General features: G+C 42.1%; 1 protein-coding gene across 2 annotated transcripts in view; it reads right to left on the reverse strand.

The window, feature by feature from the left end:
• The window catches only part of wasla (WASP like actin nucleation promoting factor a), a 76,448-nt gene that overhangs the window by 47,433 nt on the left and 9,513 nt on the right, over positions 1–19,502 (reverse strand). The window lies entirely within an intron of this gene.

The following is a 19,502-nucleotide window of genomic DNA, read 5'->3' on the forward strand; positions in this document are numbered from 1 at the left end:
GTTGTTAACATCTGAACCAACAGTGCTGAGCACTGTTGGTTCAGATGTTATGTTATACAGATATCTGTTCACTTGAAAAATCTGATTTAAAAAAACACATTTACGCCAAGTGTGGAAAAGGAGTGTTTCACAAGTTCATAGAAATAACCTACAGTCCTACCCTAACCCACACAGTAAAACTGTAAATTGTTTTAGCCATAACATTAGTCCTACATAGATAGTTGGATTTCAGATTGAAAGAAAAGTGTATTTACAGTTACAATATTGTAACTTATTTTCCGGAGTATAAGTCGCATCAGTCAAAAAAATCATGAAGAAGAAAAAAAACATATATTAATCTACATTATATAACTGACTATAAGTCGCATTTATTTAGAAATTTATTTCACAAAGTCCAAGAACTGCTTTTCAATGATCCATCCATCCATCCATCCATCATCTTCCGCTTGTCCAGAGATCGGGTCGCGGGGGCAGCAGCTTGAGCAGAGAAACCCAGACATCCCTGTCCCCGGCCACTTCCTCCAGCTCTTCTGGGGGGACCCCGAGGCGTTCCCAGGCCAGCCGAGAATCATAGTCTCTCCAACGTGTTCTGGGTCTTGCCCTTTTCAATGAACTCATGGAAACTGTTGACCGTTGTCCTTGCTCTGATAGTTAGGCAGTTGCGTCGCATGAAGCGGTAACACCAAGAAGGTCCGCCTGCAAAGTAATTTATATTCATCTCATTGGCAAGTACCAAGGCGTGGAGACGTAACTGCTCTGTTGACAAGCCTCTCCCGGTAGTACGTTGTTCAAGCACCCACATGTGGCCTCCTTCCTTAAATGATTAATTGAATGACGCTTCGAGGCAGAGGAAATTCCTCGATTGTTTTTTGTAATCGAGTTACTCGAGGAATCGTCGCAGCCCTAAAACAAAGCCCACTTAGCAAGCTAAGTCCATTCATAGACACTAACGTAGTTCTTACAGTCGGGGTTGGCTAGCAAAAGCCCAATTCACAACAGAGAAAACACACCCCATGCTCATTCCAAGTAAACACCACATAACTCAGCTCATAATCAGACACCTTCATGCACAAGTACGTCACCAGGACAGACACTTTACTGAAGGCGCAATCAGGACTGCAGGTTTTTGGACAGTGGGCAGAAAGAGAGCCATCAGTAGTGTTATCTTCAAATGTGTCACATGCCGTAATTGAGAGGCAAGCAACATGAACAGATCGTCAGAACTCCCAGAAAATGGATCCTTTTACATGTGCAAGCCTAGATGTTTCCGGTCCATGGACCATGAGGCCAAGATGGGCAGTAGAGCCCTGCACTCCCGCGGGAGTCCCGCGGGACCCAACGCAAAGCAGTGCGGCGCGGGACACATTTTGAAAGCTCATTGCGGGCGGGAGGGGGAGTGCCCAGTGCGGGAGCGTGCGGGAGCGTGCGGGAGCGTGCGGGATCGTGCGGGAGCGTGCGGGAGCGTGCGGGAGCGTGCGGGAGCAGGCGGGAGCGGTGATAAGCTGCAGATTATGTCTATCACATAGGCTATACAGTAGGAATGCTTTACAAATGCTGGGTTAGCCAAATGTTTTGTATGGGTGAACAATAAATATACAAAATTTCCACTTGGAATTATGTGCTGTCTGTCTGTCTTCCCTTCCTCGTACTACTACTACTACTACTACTACTACTACTACTACTACTACTATTATTAGGCTTTTATTATTATTATTAGAGAAACTGGCGAATGCATAAGCCAAGACTTTGATCTCCTGCTGCTGAAAACAACAGAAGAAATAAAGCCTAACTAAAAGAAGTTCAAAGGCGCGATCCATCTCTCCATTTATTCAGGAGATGCGCATTGCACAACGACGAGGGACAGGGCATGGTTAACCTACTTAAATAATAAATGGATTACATGTTACATTTTCAACATTCTGGGTTTAGAAAAGGTAGGGTAATTAATAACACATATTGTTTTCATTCCACTTGTTTGCATTTAAATCAATGTAATGTGAGCTGTAGGCTTAGATATTTATGCTCAAATCCACTCAAAGTAGGGGGCGGGGCTCCATCACACTGTGTTTAAAATCATATTAACTAAAAATATATACTTTTACTTCCAAGAATGGAAATGTGAGGAGTGGCATATAACATATGTACAATGTATTATTCTTAATATTCACGGTAGATTTTGGTAGGTATGTTGCGTAGGCTTATTGCTGTAAAGCCTCAGCTGCTTGTGCCATCTAATGCGCTCCTGCACTATGTGCCCCACGTGAAGGATCAGACAGTGGTGTGCGCAGCTAAGATCATGTTTCTTTCCTCAAGCCAATGACAAGAACTTCTGTGAGAAGTAACGCCAACGTCTGAATCATGCGGGAATTGCGGGCGGGAGCGGGACAAAATATGACAGGTGCGGGCAGGAGAGGGACTAAAAATCCTATCTTTTTGCGGGAGCGGGAGTGCACAATGCGGGAGCGGGCGGGCGCGGGACTGTAAATTCTGTCCCGCGCAGGCCTCTAATGGGCAGTCCTTTTCTTTTTTTTGTCACTTAAATTTTTATTGACAAATCAGCAGAAGCAAATACAAACACAATCAACTTAAACAAAAAGCTGCCTTGGAATACATCAAATTATTACCATCTTGCGGATTAGTCTTTTCATCAATTACTGTCCAATATCATCTTGAGCCTTGTATAGTGTCCATTTCTCCCATTTCTTGTCCAGTTGAGCTTCCTGAAGCCTCAATATGTGTGTCAGTTTTTCCATTAGAAAGATTTCTTCTATAATTGAGAGCCACTGATCTTTTGTTGGTGGTGTTTCTTTTCCCCAGTTTCTAGTGATGGCTTTTTTGCCTGCCACCAACAATATTTTGATCAAGTAGCTGTCACCAGTGGCAACAGTCTCTTCTGAAAATTTACATAGATAAAGCACTGAACAGGTCTTTGACACTCCATATCCCAATATTTTCTTTAGCTCCGTACATACCATTTCCCAAAACACAGTTATTTTTTGACAATTCCAGAAAACATGGGAACGGTTCACATCAAAAGATCCACATCCCCGCCAACACTTCTGACGACTATTCAGTTGCCTACTTTTCATTTTTGGTGTAATAAAAAAGCGGATTAGGTTCTTCCATGCGAACTCTCTCCAGATTCGTGAGTAAGTAGTTGAGTGATGAACCTTCCACATTTCATGCCATTCCTCATCTGAAATTTCTAAATTAAGTTCTTCCTCCCATTTCAACTTAATATATGTAGTTGAATGCTTGTTGTTATTGTTCAATCCTAGATATAATGATGAAATTATTCTTATGTTGCCTTCCTGATATGCTTTCACTATAATTCGGATGACATCATTCACTTCCCTGGAGGAATCTGACTTGATCTCCTTCTTATAGCAGTCCCTCACTTGATAATATCTAAAGAGTTCACACGCATCCAAATTGTACTTTTCTCTGAGTCTTTCAAAACTCATCAGCTCCCCTTTGTTTTCTAACATACACCAAGCAGTTATTCCCTTTTCTGTCCATTGTGAGAATCTTGGGTCATATTTTGCTGGATTGAAATTGCTGTCATAAGCTATCCATTTTAATATTTTTGCATCATTCTGGATCTTGTACATTTTCAGTATTTTAAACCACAGATCTAATGTGTGCACTGTGATTGGATCCATATTCATTTTAAGTTCCTTATATAATTGGTTATCACCAACCATATTTTGAATTGGAGTTTGGTTTACTTCTTTTTCTATATCTTTCCATTTTGCACTATATTCTGACTTACACCAGCAATAGACAGGTCTCAGTTGAGCAGCAAAGAAGTATTCCCTTAAATTCGAAAGTCCCATTCCTCCTTTCTCCTTAGGGAGCTGAAGAGTTTGGTATCTGACCCTGGGCTTTTTTCCCCCCCAGACAAATCTAGAGATCATTCTATCCCATCCTATGAATTGGCCTTGGGGGATATCTATTGGCAGGGATTGAAACGCATATAAAAATCTGGGTAATATATTTAGTTTAACTATATCAATTCTTGAATTAAAGTCCAATGGTAGGGTGGACCATCTTATTATATCTTTCTGTATTTCTTGTTTTAAAGTTGTATAGTTTGCACTGTATAGCTCTGAAAGGTTTTTAGTGATCATGACACCTAAATATTTAATTGCCTTTAAGTTCCAATTAAATTTGTATGTTTCCTGGATCTCTCTGGATGGGCAGTAGTTGAGCGCTAAAATCTGTGTTTTGGATACATTGATTTTATATCCTGAGAAATGCCCATACCGTTCTAGTAGCTTCATCAGATTAGGGAGTGTTGTGTTCGGTTGTTCGAGGAAAGCAACTATGTCATCAGCAAAAAGCCCGATTTTATGTTCTACATCTTTAATTATGACACCTTTAATTTCATTACTTTGTCGAACTGCTTGGGCCAGAGGTTCTATAAATATCGCAAAGAGAGTTGGTGACAGACAACATCCTTGTCTGGTTGATCTTTCTAATAGTATTTTGTCTGTCAAATTTCCGTTAATTTTTATTCTAGCCGAAGGCTGTTGGTATAGTGATTTAATCAGTTGTACAGATTTATTGTTGAAACCAAATCGTTCAAGCACTAAATAGAGAAATTTCCAATTTACACAATCGAATGCTTTTTCCGCATCAATACTAACCAGCACAGTACTTTGTTTTCTTTTTTGTGCTTGGTTTATTATTTGTAAGGTTCTTCGAATATTGTCCTGTGTTTGACGGCCTGATATAAACCCTGTCTGGTCCTCATCTATTAATTCAGCTACAAATGTATTTATTCTTTTAGAGATAATGGATGTATATATTTTATAATCTATATTTAGTATTGAAATCGGTCTATAACTTTCACATCTGTCTTTATCTTTGCCTGGTTTCAAAATTACTGAAATAATTGCTTCTGTCCATGTTAAGGGTATTTTATTTTCTTTAAGAGTCCAGTTAAAGGAGGCCTGGAGTGCTGGTATCAATTCTGCTTTAAAAACCTTGTACCATTCTGCAGGATAACCGTCACTCCCTGGAGATTTGTTATTTTTCAATGAGTTTATTGCTTGAGTGATCTCTTCTCTTGTAATGTCTGCTGTTAATCTTTCATTTTGTCTTGAGCCAATCGATGGTAAATCTAATTGTTCTAAAAAAGGTCTCACCTCCTCCTCATTTGCTGCTGGTGTCTGTGTATACAATTTTTTATAGAACCTCTTAAATATGTTCTCTATGCCCTCTGGTTCGTGTATTAACTCATTGGTGCCAGGATCTCTGATTTTTTTGTATGGTATTCAGTGCTTGTTGTTTTCTGATACGTTTGGCTAAAAGTTTGGTCGCTCTGGGGCCAATCTCATAATAGTTTTGCTTCAAACATGTGTTCTTCTTACCATATTCATCTAATAGTAATTCAGTTATCTTCATTTTGGTGTCCTTGATTTGTTTCTTTATTTTTGGGTCATTTGTCTTTTGGTATTTTTGCTCTAGTTCTCTCAGTTTTAGAGAGTGATTTGAATAAGTCTCTTTTCTTAATTTTTTAAGTAATGTGGTTCTAGCTATTACCTTTCCCCGAACAACCGCTTTCAAAGCGTCCCATATGATGTGGGGGTTAATTTCTCCCGTGTTATTTTCCTCCATGTATTGGCTAATATCTTCCTTCAAATCTTTCACCAGTCCTTTATTGTTTAATGTTCCTACATTTAATCTCCAAATTGTTTGTCTTCTCCTGGCATTAAGATTTATTTTTAGGAATAGCCCATTATGATCTGATATATCTGCACCTCCAATCCTACACTCAGTCACTCTATATCCATCTTCCTTATTTATGAAATAATAGTCTATTCTTGAGTGCACATTGTGTGTTGCCGAATAATGCGTAAAATCCTTTTCAAAAGGATTGAGGTTCCTCCATATGTCTATCATTCCCATTTCCTCTAATGACACCTTAACAAATTTTGATATCTGTTTTGTATTCCCTTTTAAAATTGTCGTGTCTAAACTATGGTTCAAGATTATATTAAAATCCCCCCCACAGATTAAAGTACCTTCCTTTTCCGTTGCAACAAGATTAAACAGAGATTTAAAAAATTGTTTACTGCTTCCTGGCGGTGCGTAAACATTTATCAACGTAACAGGTTAATGAACGCTGTGACGCTTTGCGGTAAGACGTGTTGCATCACTTCCTGTTACCTTGCTTGTGCACTGTGGAATTTCTTGCTCCGCTTGGAGTACTGATAATCACTTTATTTCGATCTATAACTTACACAATTTTGCATAGTTAAACTCTATAGCTTACCGTTCTGTTCTAACACACTCCTACAGATCTTTATTCTCACTTTTTAACGGTGTGTCTGGTTCTCTAGCGTAGCATGGCTACCGGTTCTCTTCCTCCTTCTCCTGCTTTCACCTGCTCCGTGTGTCAGATGTTTAGTTACTCCTCTGCCTCCTTTAGCGATAATGGTACATGTAACAAATGTAGTCTTTTTGTAGTTTTGGAGGCGAGGTTATCTGAATTGGAAGCTCGGCTCTGCACTGTTGAAAATCAACCGATAGCGAGCCAGGTCCCTTTAGCCAGTGTGGAGCCACCTAGCGTAGCTAGCTCAATTAGCCTCCCCCTAGCAGAACCTGAGCAGCCAGGATTACAACGTGGCTGGGTGACTGTCAGGAAGAGGCATAGCTCTAAAGTCAAGCCCGTTGTTCACCATCAACCTGTCCACGCTTCAAACAGATTTTCCCCACTCAGCGACACACCCGCTGAGGACAAAACCCTGGTAATTGGCAGCTCCATAGTCAGAAACGTGGCATTAGAGACACCAGCGGCCATAGTCAAATGCATTCCAGGGGCCAGAGCGGGCGACATTGAATCCTATTTAAAACTGCTGGCTAAGGATAAACGTAAATATGGTAAAATAGTTATTCACGTCAGCGTTAATGACACCCGGTTACGCCAATCGGAGGTCACTAAAATTAATGTTGCATCGGTGTGTAATTTTGCCAAAACAATGTCGGACTCCGTAGTTTTCTCTGGACCCCTGCCAAATCTGACCAGTGATGACATGTTTAGCCACATGTCGTCCTACAATCGCTGGTTGTCTAGATGGTGTCCAGCAAACAACGTGGGCTACATAGATAATTGGCAATCTTTCTGGAGAAAACCTGGTCTGATGAGGAGAGACGGCATCCATCCCACTTTGGAAGGAGCAGCTCTCATTTCTAGAAATATGGATGAATTTATTTGCCACCCTAAAACATGACAACCCAGGGCTCAGACCAGGATGCAGAGTTGTAGTCTTACACACTTCTCTGCAGCTTCCCACCTGCTGCTACCCACCCAATCAATTAACACAAAAGGAGCTAATCCTCTTGTGCAAAAAGAAATTATTAAAACAAAAACTTTAACTGAACAAAAACATCAAACTATTAAATGTGGTCTGCTGAATATCAGATCTCTCCTTTCGAAGTCTCTGTTAGTGAATGAGTTGATTTGTGATCATCATATTGATATATTTTGTCTTACAGAAACCTGGCTGCAGCAGGAGGATCATGTTAGCATTAATGAAGCAACTCCCTCTGACTGTTTAAATGTTCACGTTCCTCGAACCACAGGCAGAGGAGGAGGAGTGGCAGCTATTTTCAGATCAGGGTTACTCATCAGTCCCAGACCCAAGATTAGTTTGAGCTCTTTTGAATCTCTGATTCTCAGTTTTTCCCACGCAAAGTGGAAATCCCAGAAACCTCTTGTGTTTGTTGTTGTGTATCGTCCACCTGGCCCTTATTCTGAGTTTCTGTCTGAATTCTCAGAGTTTTTATCCCAGTTAGTGCTGAGTACAGATAAAGTCATTGTAGTGGGTGACTTTAATATTCATGTAGATGTTGAAAATGACAGCCTGAATATGAACTTTAATTCTATATTGGACTCTATTGGATTGTCTCAGAGTGGTCACAGACCGACTCACTGCCTTAATCACACCCTTGATCTTGTGCTGACTTATGGCATTGAGAGTGAACAGTTAACAGTGTTCCCTCAGAACCCTGTCTTATCTGACCATTTTCTGATAACCTTTGAGTTTACATTACTTGACTATACAGTTTCTGAGAAGAAATTTACGTGTAGAAGGTGTCTATCAGAGGATGCTGTAACCAGATTTAAAGAATTAATTCCATCATCCTTTTCTTCACTGCCATGTGCAGATATGACAGAGGACGACTACCTAAACTTTACTCCAGCAGCACTTGACTCTCTTATTGACAGCACTATAGTTTCAATGCGTACAGCACTGGACAATGTTGCCCCTCTGAAAAGGAAGGTAATCAGTCAGAAGAGGTTGGCTCCTTGGTATAATTCACAGCTGCGTGCTTTAAAGCAGACTGCAAGAAAGCTGGAGAGACAGTGGCGTTCCTCTAATTTAGAAGAGTCTCAGTTAGTCTGGAAAGATAGTTTAACAATGTATAAGAAAGCCCTTCGTAAAGCTAGAACTGCTTATTATTCATCATTGATAGAAGAGAATAAGAATAATCCCAGGTTTCTTTTCAGCACTGTAGCCAGTCTGACTAAGAGTCCGAGCTCTGCTGAGCCAGTTATTCCTTTAACTCTGAGCAGTGATGATTTCATGAGCTTTTTTATTAATAAAATTGTTTCTATCAGAGAGAAGATTGATGGAGTCCTTCCCACTATTATCAGTGATGTATCATCAAGTACAGCAGCTTTAGAAGTATCTTTAGAACCTGATTTGTATTTAGACGGCTTCTGTCCAGTTGATCTCTCTGAACTAACGACAGCAATAGTCTCTTCTAAACCATCAACTTGTGTTTTAGACCCAATCCCAACCAGACTGTTCAAGGAGGTTTTCCCATTAATTGACACTTCCATATTGGATTTGATCAATCTGTCTTTGTTGACAGGATATGTACCTCAGACTTTTAAGGTTGCTGTAATTAAACCTTTACTTAAAAAACCTACTCTTGATTCAGAAGTGTTGGCTCATTATAGACCTATATCCAATCTTCCTTTTATGTCTAAAGTTCTTGAAAAAATAGTTGCAGCTCAGCTTTGTGATCACTTACACAGAAATAATCTGTTTGAAGAGTTTCAGTCAGGATTCAGAGTGCATCATAGCACAGAAACTGCACTGCTGAAAGTTACCAATGATCTCCTCTTAGCCTCTGATAGCGGACTTGTGTCTCTACTTGTCCTGTTGGATCTCAGTGCTGCATTTGATACGGTCGATCACAGTATCTTATTACACAGACTTGAACATGTTATTGGGATTAAAGGAACTGCATTAGGCTGGTTTAAGTCATATTTATCTGATAGATTTCAGTTTGTTCTTGTAAATGAAGAATCTTCCTCACACACCAGAGTAAGTCATGGAGTTCCCCAGGGTTCTGTGCTTGGACCGATTCTTTTCACTTTATACATGCTTCCATTAGGTAACATTATTAGACAGCATGGCATTAATTTCCATTGCTATGCTGATGATACTCAGCTGTACTTATCTATAAAACCAGATGAACCCAATAGGTTGGTCAGACTACAAGCATGTCTTAAAGACATAAAGACCTGGATGACTCAGAACTGTCTGCTTCTAAATTCAGACAAAACTGAAGTCGTTATCTTTGGACCTGAGCGTTTCAGGGAGAAATTGTCTAGCTATATAGTTACTCTAGATGGTATTTCCTTGGCTTCTAGTTCTACAGTGAGGAACCTTGGAATTATTTTTGACCAGAACTTATCATTTGACTCGCATATAAAACAGGTTTCTAGGACTGCCTTCTTTCACCTTCGTAATATTGTTAAAATCAGGAACATCTTGTCTCAGAGTGATGCAGAAAAACTAATTCATGCATTTGTTACTTCAAGATTGGACTACTGTAATTCTTTATTATTGGGCTGTCCCACATATTCTCTGAAAAGCCTTCAGTTGATCCAAAATGCTGCAGCCAGAGTTTTGATGAGAACTAACAGGAGAGATCATATTTCTCCAGTTTTAGCTTCTCTTCATTGGCTCCCTGTTAAATTCAGAATAGAATTTAAGATTCTTCTCCTTACATATAAAGCTCTTAATGACCGAGCTCCATCATATCTTAAAGATCTCATTGTAAGATATTTTCCTAACAGAGCACTTCGTTCCCAAACTGCAGGTTTACTTGAGGTTCCCAGAGTTTCTAAAAGTAGAATGGGAGGCAGAGCCTTCAGTTATCAGGCCCCTCTCTTGTGGAATAAGCTGCCAGTAAATGTCCGGGAAGCAGACACCCTTTCCACTTTTAAGACCAGGCTTAAAACTTTCCTTTTTTATAAAGCTTATAGTTAGGTCTGTTGAATCTGCTAGTGTATCTGCTAGTGTGTCTTGTTCTGCCTCCACCTCTGGCACCCTCTATACTTTCATTACCCCCTACCCGAACCAGGGTTTGAATCCCATTCCCGCTTATCTTACCTCTTTTATTTCTCCCCCTACCCGAACCAGGGTTTGCATCCCCACCCCGCTGTGACTGGTGTGCAGTTGGTGAGAGGCTGAGGTAGCTTGTGGCTGTATAAAGATGGTTGTTGTGGTGTGAGGAGCAGATCTATATAGGGAGTATAGGGAATTACTCACTGAGTCTGGTCCTTTATTTTATTATTTATTTTTTCGTTAGCGCAAGTTTCTTGTGTTTACCTTGAATAGGGATGGCTCAGGTAATACTGAAACATCCCATAGTTAAGCTGCTATAGGCCTAGACTGCTGGGGGGCCTCATCTGTCACACCTTTCCTCACTTTACTCTCTTTATGTATATGTGATATTATTGTGGTCATTAACTCGTGTTTCCCTGTTCCAACAGATATCCTTTGAATGGTGTTACAGTGCCGCCGCCGCTGCGGCCCTCCCCCCCTCCCCCCCTTTCTGTCTTCTCAAACCCCAGCTGGTCGAGGCGGATGGCCACCCTTCCTGAGTCTGGTTCTGCCAGAGGTTTCTTCCTGTTAAAAGGGAGTCGTTTCTCTCCACAGTCGCCTCAGGCACGCTCAGGCCGGGAGATTGGACCGAAAAACAAAAAGTTTTCAGTGCAATCTGTTGGTTTTCTTAGCTAGGAAATTGTTTTTGAATTGGCTCTATATGAACGAATTGGATTATTTTATGAATTATGATTATTATTAATTAATTGAATTCCAATTGGCTTGAATTGGACTTACTATCTAAGTGCCTTGAGATGACATTTGTTGTATTTGGCGCTATATAAATAAAAATGAATTGAATTGAAATGAATTTTCTAGTCTTCCCTTCACCAGTACGTATCTACCCTCTTTATCTTTGATTTCCTTTTCACAGACAAATATAGTTGAGTTTGGGATTAATATCATAACCCCCCTCCTACGTCCTTGTTTGTACGTACTATAGTACGAATTCCTGAATCCAAATTTTTTTAATTTTTCATGCTCCGTCTGTGAGAGATGAGTTTCTTGTAAAAATATGACATGTTGTTTTTCTTTTTTCAGTTTAGTTATAACTATTCCTCTCTTTTTAGGTGTGTTTAGACCATTTACATTTATGGACAGTATTTTCAGATCGTTACATACCATATTGCTTCACTTTTATGCATATATGTATTTTCCCAAGCAGCTCAAAAAAATATGAACATGAACATAAACAAAATTAAGAACATTAGAACTTCCACAGGGGGGTTCTTCTTCCTCTCCCCAAGTCCCTGTTGGAGGGTGGATGGGAAATCCTCTCCTTGAGGGCCCATCTCTAAACCTAAACAGTCTAGATAAGTCCAACATTGTCTCTGTCCAGTCGGTAGTCTATTACTGTTCATAAATCTATATTATTGAAGCCTTTTCATATTACTTAGTCTCAATCAAAGGACTATGCCTTGTTTTTACTGTGTTATTAACCCAGAACAATATTATCTGAAGCCCCGTTGCTTTTTTCCCCACAAACATGATGTTACTTATCAGGTCTCCTCTGGTATTCTTGCAACCTCTCCCTCGCGCGTTGTGCCGCCGTCTCCTGGCTTGATCTACCGGATCTCGCTCGCTGCCATCCCGGGTCACCTCGAGTCTTCCCCGCCGCTCGTCCCGCGTCCTCATCTGGCCCGTCCTCATCTGGCGCGTCGGCGTCCACAGTTAATCCCCTTGCTCTCATGTCCCGCGCCGCTTCCCCCGCGTTGTCATAGCTCTTCACACCGTTGCTCCAGTGAATTCTCATTTTCGTGAATGAAGTCTGGAAACGGATCCCATTTTCTTTCAATACTTTTTTGATGCTCAGGTATGTTTTGCGTTTTTTTACGATTTCCGTGGGGTAGTCGTGGTCAAATTGGATTTTCTTGTTGCCCACCTGTATCCCCTTCTTCTGCCAGACTTTCTGTAGGACCATCTCCTTCGTTTCAAACTTAAGGAAATTTACCACCACTGTTCTCGGAGCACCACCCGCGCCAGGTTTTGGGACGAGACCTCTGTGGGCACGTTGTATCTGTAGATTGGCTCCGTCAGGCAGCTGCAGCTCTTTTTTAAGAAGTTGGTCCAAGTAATCTGTCATGGAGCTTCCTTCAGTGTCTTCAGGCAATCCGAAAATCCGGACATTATTTCGGCGAGACCTCGCTTCAAGGTCTGTTAGTTTGTCCTGCATTTCGTCCGTCTGTTTTGTTAGCTCGAGTAACAGACTGCCTGCGTCTCTGTTGTACTCCTCCAGCTCCTCGATTCGAGCTTGCGCCTCGGTAAGGTCCGTCTTCTGCTCCTGAAGCTCTCTGCGACTTTCTGTAAGCTTCAGCTCAATGTCTTGTCTCAAGGAAGCGATTTCTTGTTTCATTTCACCTTTGAGCTCCTCTTTGATTGTTGTCAGCTCGTTGTGGAGTTCTTGCTTGAAGTCCCGTATATCACCGCGGATAGCAGCGAGTCCAGCTTTCAGTGTGTCGGCGTGGTCCATTTTCTCTGTCGCGCCACTTTCAGGTTCACTTTCGTCGGTGACTTCTCCTGTGATTTGTTCTGACGTTTTCTGTGGGGATTCGTTTTTCCTACGGCCTCGTCTGCCACTCATCTCAAAGTTTAAAGTAGTTATATGTCGAGTTTACTTGCGTTGAGTGGTTTAATTCTACCGACTTGGGCGAGCTAAAAAACTATGCTGCCAACCCGTCCGCCATCTTACCGGAAGTCTGGGCAGTCCTTTTCACATTGAAGTAATAGAGTCCACATGAATGCACTGTGCTGCTCTTTGCCTTCCGAGGGGCTGTCAAAATGCTCAGATCTGACTGCAGCACTAACTTTGTGAGCACTTGCAGAGAACTCTAAATTAACAAAAGGGGTTTGCATAATGACAAAATCAACACCTTCCTTAGAGACAGAGGCTGTGAATGTTTTTTAACCCGCCACATGCCTCGCACATGGATCCCGGATCTTGGGAACGCATGATTGGCATTAAACCGGCATATCCTAAACGCAATGCTGCAGCACGGAAACACAAAACTCACACACGAGGCATTGGTTACATTCATGACGTAAGTCACTGCAATAGTCAACGCAAGGCCACTTACAACCGTTTCCACTGATTCCAAGCATCCTGAGGTTCTCACTCCCACCATACTGCTCACACAAAAGGTGGGCAAGCCTCCAATAACACCAGGCCAGTTCAGCAACCATGATCTGTTTAGGGCGCAGTGGAGAAGAGTACAGTACCAGACCAATGTCTTCTGGGGACGATGGAAGAGAGAAAACCTCAGTGGATTACAGGGTCATCACGAGTGGAGGGCGCTAAACACAATATATGGATGAGTACTTAATCGTAGGAAGCTTGCTGTTATCTCGTTGTTGTATCGGTTAACATGGGACATATTAGCATGTAGTATTTGCCTTTTTACTTCATAGAATAGAAAAATACTTTATTCATCCCCCAATGGGGGAAATTCAAATTAGTCAAGAAGCTCAAAAAATTATTAATATTTACAATGATTGTATATTAACAACAACAATAATAATACAATAATAAACAATTCTAATAAAAAAAATACTACTACTAACTAATAATAATAATAATACTAAATAACTAAATAAATAAAAATAAAAAAATCAATCAATCAATTTGAGAAGAACTCAGCAGTCACTGTTAAAAAGCCTTATGGCTGTGGGAACAAAGGACCTTCTGAACCTCTCAGTCCTGCAGCGCAGAGAGATGAGCCTCTCACTGCAGCTGCTCCTCTGTCCTGTCAGGATGCTGTGGAGAGGATGTTTATTGTTCTCCAAAACAGAATCTAACTTCCTCCTCATCCGTTGCTCCACCACAGCACTGAGAGGGTCTAGCCTTCTGCCTACAACAGAACCAGCCTTTTTTACCAGTTTGTCCAGGCGCCTACAGTTTTTGTCTGTAGTGCAACTCCCCCAGCAAACAACAGCATAGAACAGTGCACTCTCAATGATAGTGTGATAAAACATGCACATCATATCACTGCAGACATTGAAGGACCTGAGCCATCTCAGGAAGAAGAGACAGCTCTGGCCCCTCCTGTACACTGCTTCTATGTTGGCAGACCACTCCAGTTTATCATCCAGCACCACCCCCAGGTATTTGCAGGTCTGAACAGTCTCTATCTCCCCTCCATCAATGCAGACTGACTGGTATGGAGTTTTAGATCTCCTGAAGTCCACCACCAGCTCTGTGGTCTTGGTGGTGTTCAGGTAGCCTGGGCGAAATCCGACTGTTGACTCTGTCAAACAGTCTGTGAAAACCCAAGAGGAATCCGTTTCCATGGAGGGCGGGACCTTACCCAGCAACTTAAATTCATTGGAGTAACGGAGTTCCCTTAACCAATCATAATGTTTAGAAATGACGTTGGTTATGCGCCGAGGTTCATGCTTACTCTCGCGAGTCTCTAGCTCGCGAATCACGCTTCCCACATCCGCTTTCATTATACCGGTACCATTTGATAAATCAAACTTTTCCCAAAGCCAGTTGGAAGGAGAGCTACGACATCCTTGCCACTAACAAAATTGACGAGGCATTCCTCTTGCTCTCGTTTTAATTGTGTAATGATCTCCAGAGTTGAGACAACTTCATGGATAGCTTCTAGCGTTCTTCCGTCGCCATGTTTATTTCCGCTGCGGTTGAACTACAATTATATGGACTACAACGGACTCCGCGCGTGAGTTCTGCGTCACCACTCGCAACTGTTTGCTGATTGGCAAAACACTGAGCGAACCGAGGTAGGGGGATTTGGCCAGACTATGTGCGGAGCCAAAATCTTTGGGCGGAAGTACGTAGGATGGCGTCGCCAGGCTAGTGTTCAGGAGCAAACAGTTCTTTTTGGTCCAGTCAGTAAAGTAAAGATACATATTATGTCCACCTGCGGCTAATATTATTACTTTGGATTAATCATTTAAGTGATGTTTCCTTTATGCATTTGTATAGAGACTGAATGCTCTTTATTCTTTTACTGTATAACAGTTTTACAAAATAAGGAATGTGGTACATCAGTAAAAGCTCTGAAAAAAGCAGCACGTCTCCTGAGTGTTTACTGAAGCCATATGTGTTTAGGTTCAGAAATAAAGTTGGTCGGGTTTGGTCCTTCCGAGGGGATGGACTCTGGAGAAGCCATTAGCTCTGCCCTCCCCCGGCTTAATTTTCAACTCATCGACAAGGAATGTCTTTAAAAGTTCTCCAGATTTTAGGTGAGTTCATTGACTTCTGGAAGTCCATGTATAACATTATCCTTAAAGGTGATAGAGAATGGTTGAATGGGGCATTAATCCTTGTTCTGTGATGTGATATGTAGCCCAAAACAAATTGGTTGGGTCTGTAATGGCTCAGAACCTCCCTAAAAGGCTCTCTGAAACAGCTATGTTACTATGCTGGGTTTAGCATGCGTCGTTTGCCCTTATGGGCGTTGTTTCAGTACTTATCTGGCAACCTCATTATGAAATGCAGGTAGGTGTTGGCGCTATTCGGTTTCCGTTGCTTGATTGGCTGCCCTTGCTCTCACTGAAAACAGAGCTATAGAGTAATACACTGACTGAAAAGAAAGCTCATCAGAATCAGAATTCGTTTTATTGCCATTGTTCACGAACTAGGAATTTGCTGCGGCGTAAGGTGCAAACATGTAACATAGGATATAATAATAAAAAATAAAGAATAAAAATATATGAATATAAAATGTAAAAGGTGTGTACAACAATACACAGTATCCAATATACAGAGCAAAAACAGTGCAGCTTCATTAGTGCAATTTTAATGATGGTAAAGTGACTGGGGCAGGTTATGAGGTGATTATGAAGTGTTCATAAGTCCAACTGCAAGGGGGAAAAACTGTTTTTGTGACGGGAGGTTCTGGTCCGAATGGAACGAAGCCTCCTGCCCGAGGGGAGTGGTGCAAATAGAGAAGGGTCAGCTGTGATCCGACCTGCTCGCCCCATAGTCCTGGAGACGTGCAGGTCAGCCGATCACCTTCTCAGCGGAGCGCACACCTCGCTGCAGTCTGTCTGTCCCTGTCGGAACTGACCATCTAATGAGCAACATTCCGACTGAAGCCTGCTCGGAATCGTGCAATGTTTGTGAAACTGTACTCCGTGAAATGCGCAGCGCAAAGGAAAAGTCGGCGGTTGTATGTACTGGGGATGCTGTTAAAAATAAATAAAAGCCATTGATCGCGAACATTGCTTTCCGGGGGAAGAATATGTAACGATCGTAGTCCGCTTTCACAGCCTTGGAAGGCACACCAGTTCCTGTTTCTCCCCGAAGGGGGCGTGTCTGAAACGGGGTGGCTGTGGATTTGGGTGTTGGGGGGGGGCGATTGCTGAAAAAGTGACATCACTTTTTCACAAAAACAGATTGGCACTTTTTCTGGGGGATATTCAAAAAAGGGGAGTACTTGAAACAGAGGTTCTGACACTTGCTGGCACTTCGTGTGTACTCCCCACAGCGGGGAGACTCAGAACTAACACCAAAAACGTGAAAAAGACGATTTTGATTCTCTATCCCCTTTAAAGGTGGGGTATGAGATCTTGGAAAAATGGTTCCTGCAAGCTATATTTTTGAAAATACACAACCTTGCCTCTCCCTTCAGCCCACCCCTCGAAACCACGTCTTCAAAACACATGAACGAGTCACGAGTCTGTGAATGCGCGGGGGGGGGGGGCTGACGGTTGATTGGCATGTAAGAATCCAATAGAAGTAACTCTCATCATTACTTCTATTGGTCAGACATTTCCTCTTGCTACACCCTCTACAATGGACTAAAATATAAAAATTTTTCCCCAAACATTCTATTTTGGTGGGTGCAATGGGGTCGTGAGGAGGTTTTCAGACAATATGATTAAAAATGCTCCAGAAAACATCTCATACCCCACCTTTAATGTTAATTATCATTAACTTTATCCTTGGAGGGAAGATCAAGAATGTCTTTAGCCATGTTCATATTATCATCTTGGAGATCCTCTGTCAGGCGTTTGAAGTTGTTTACTTCAGTCAAAGTAACACATTGTCAGTCTTTAGCCCTCGATCAGTGAGTTGTTGAATTCCACAAAATGCTTCAATTCTTTAACATCTGTTGTCAACTTTTGGAGTAAATCAAGCCTCTTGAAGTGGCCTTTTATGGATGTCATGGACTCACTAATGTCACACAATGAAATATCCTCCAATTCGCTGGGCTTCTTTGGTTGTATGTTTGTGGTCAGGCATGATGTTGTTTTTGTGGTAGAATGTGTCATTGTAGACTTCCAAATCCTCCGTTGATTCATCAACAGGTAAATTCAGTTTTTTTCAATCGATCACTGTTCCAACTAGATTAATCCGTATACTTGGGAAGTTTGGCACGGCGTACGTTCAGCACTTAACTCATTCATGTCACGGAATTTTGAAAGACGGAAACTTTCCATGGGAATTTAAGGGAATTAAGGGAATTTATGGGAATAAACTGGGAATTTTCAAAATTGAAGGTTGGCTCTTCTAGGGAACTTAAATACAGATGAGGAAAGTATATTTTAGCATAATCTTTACGAAAACAAACAGATGCCATTCAAATACACTTGAATATCCATGCCATTCCTCAATCACATGCACAGAGCACACTGCTTACTGCATGGCTATTGAGACCACACCCCCTACTGGCACTGTGCATGCCTCCATCACATGTACAGAAGATTTCTAGAAGACTGGACCACACTTTTGAGCCTGAGGCACAAAGACTATTGAAGGCACACATTTGAGCCTGTGGACTTAACAAAGTGAAGTAAGTTTTGATGATATTCTGGGGAAATATATTTATTAAATGTTTAAATTGCAAATATCGCATAAAATGTATTCATCTAGTAGATAGCAATCTGATAAATTAGATGCTAAATAAGTCATAGCTAGTATAACATATAACATAACATATAACATACAGAGAATAAGGCGCCGGCGCGATCAGTTTCGCAGCGACCCCTCGAGAGGAAAAAACAGTGTAAAACAGTGTAATTTTAGTGTATTATTGTATTTATATCGTTAAGTTATGTGCCTGAAATCTACAAACTGCACTCAAGAGGCCGCTAAACTGCAACACTCAGATGCAGTATCACAAGTCTACCAACAGAGTCTACTTATGGGACTTAAACACTGCCCAACGGCGTTACCACCGGAGACAAAGGACGCGCTACAGTCTCTCAGCCTGCTTCACAAATTCCCGAGCTCGCCTGAAGACAAGGGCCGGGTGAGGAGGCGCCGAAAGCGGTGTGAGAGAAGACGGAAGAGGGGAATGAGAGCCGGTGTCCGTGCTAGGCTGATGGCTAATGCTAGCCGACCGGCTCTCCCGTCCATCCTGCTCTCTAACGTCCGCTCACTTGAAAATAAACTGGACACATCAAACTACAACGGACTACTCAACGGGACACTAGGGACTGCTGTGTGTATGTTTTCACAGAAACATGGCTCAGCGACCGAGTCCCGGAGGCGGCCATTCAGCTAGACGGACTAGCCTCGCATCGAGCCGACAGAGACCCACTGTGCGGTAAGACACGAGGCGGGGGACTGTGTGTTTACATCAACACGGAATGGTGCAACAACTCTGTCCTAGTCTCCAAGTCCAGTTCATCGCTGGTGGAATACGCGGTCGTGAGACGTAGACCATTCTACTTACCGAGAGAGATCTCCTCCCTGCACATTGTAGCTGTGTACATTCCTCCCAGCGCTAACGCTAAGGAAGCGCTAACCGCACTCTACGGGGCCTTCAGTGATCTCCAAAACAAACATCCAGAAGGACTGCTTATTGTCGCCGGAGACTTCAATCATGCAAATCTAAAAACAGTACTTCCAAAATTCTACCAACATGTGGATTTTGCAACAAGAGGAGCGAACACGCTGGATCTTGTTTACACCACCATACCCAGTCCGGTCCATATCGTGCCGAGCCCCGCCCCCACCTGGGATATTCTGACCACATCTCCGTCAAGCTGATCCCAGCATACAGACCGCTGGTCAGACGCTCCAGACCAGTCAACAAGCAGGTAAAGACCTGGCCGGAAGGAGCCATCTCTACCCTCCAGGACTGTTTTGAGTGCACTGACTGGCAAATGTTTAGAGAAGCA

The sequence above is a fragment of the Odontesthes bonariensis genome, chromosome 7 (genome assembly GCF_027942865.1).
Source record: "Odontesthes bonariensis isolate fOdoBon6 chromosome 7, fOdoBon6.hap1, whole genome shotgun sequence".
Classification (NCBI taxonomy): domain Eukaryota; kingdom Metazoa; phylum Chordata; class Actinopteri; order Atheriniformes; family Atherinopsidae; genus Odontesthes; species Odontesthes bonariensis.